The sequence below is a fragment of the Micromys minutus genome (genome assembly GCF_963924665.1).
Source record: "Micromys minutus genome assembly, chromosome: 21".
In the NCBI taxonomy this organism is placed as follows: Eukaryota; Metazoa; Chordata; class Mammalia; order Rodentia; family Muridae; genus Micromys; species Micromys minutus.
This window is the reverse complement of record NC_137956.1, coordinates 11,839,118-11,839,716: the sequence shown is the minus strand read 5'-3', so window position 1 is coordinate 11,839,716 and position 599 is coordinate 11,839,118.

Genomic DNA, 599 nt, shown 5'->3' with positions numbered 1-599 from the left:
CCAGACAATATTGTGGATGCCGGGAAGTGCATGTTGACAGGTGCACTGCCAGAGCCTGGGAAATGCAGACTCAGATGCTCTCAGACAACCACTGGATTGAGAGCAGGGTCCCCAATGGAGGAGTTGGAGGGGGAACTGGAGGAGCTGGGGGGGGGGGGAAGGTTCAATCCCACAGGAAGAACAACTATGTCAGCCAACCAGACCTCCAGGAGCTTCCAGGGACTAGACCACCAACCAAAGAGTTCACTTGGTGGGGTGGGGAGGACCCATGACTCCAGCAGCATGTGTAGCTGAGGGGGGCCTTGTCAGGTGTCAACTGGAGAAGCGGCTCTTGGCCTGGTGAAGGTTTGGTGCCCCAGTGTGGGGGTGTACCAGGGCAGGGAGATAGGAGGAAGTGGGTGGGTAGGGGAACACACTCAAGAAGGCAAAAGGAGGAGAGGTGGGATGGGGGGATTCCAGAGGGGAAACTGGGAGGGGGGATAATGTTTGGGGTGTGAGTGAAGAAAATATTCAAGTAACAACAACAACAAAAAATACAAAAAAAGACAGATTTGAATGTCTACAACATAAAACTTTACCTGGCACACAGTGCTAAAGCA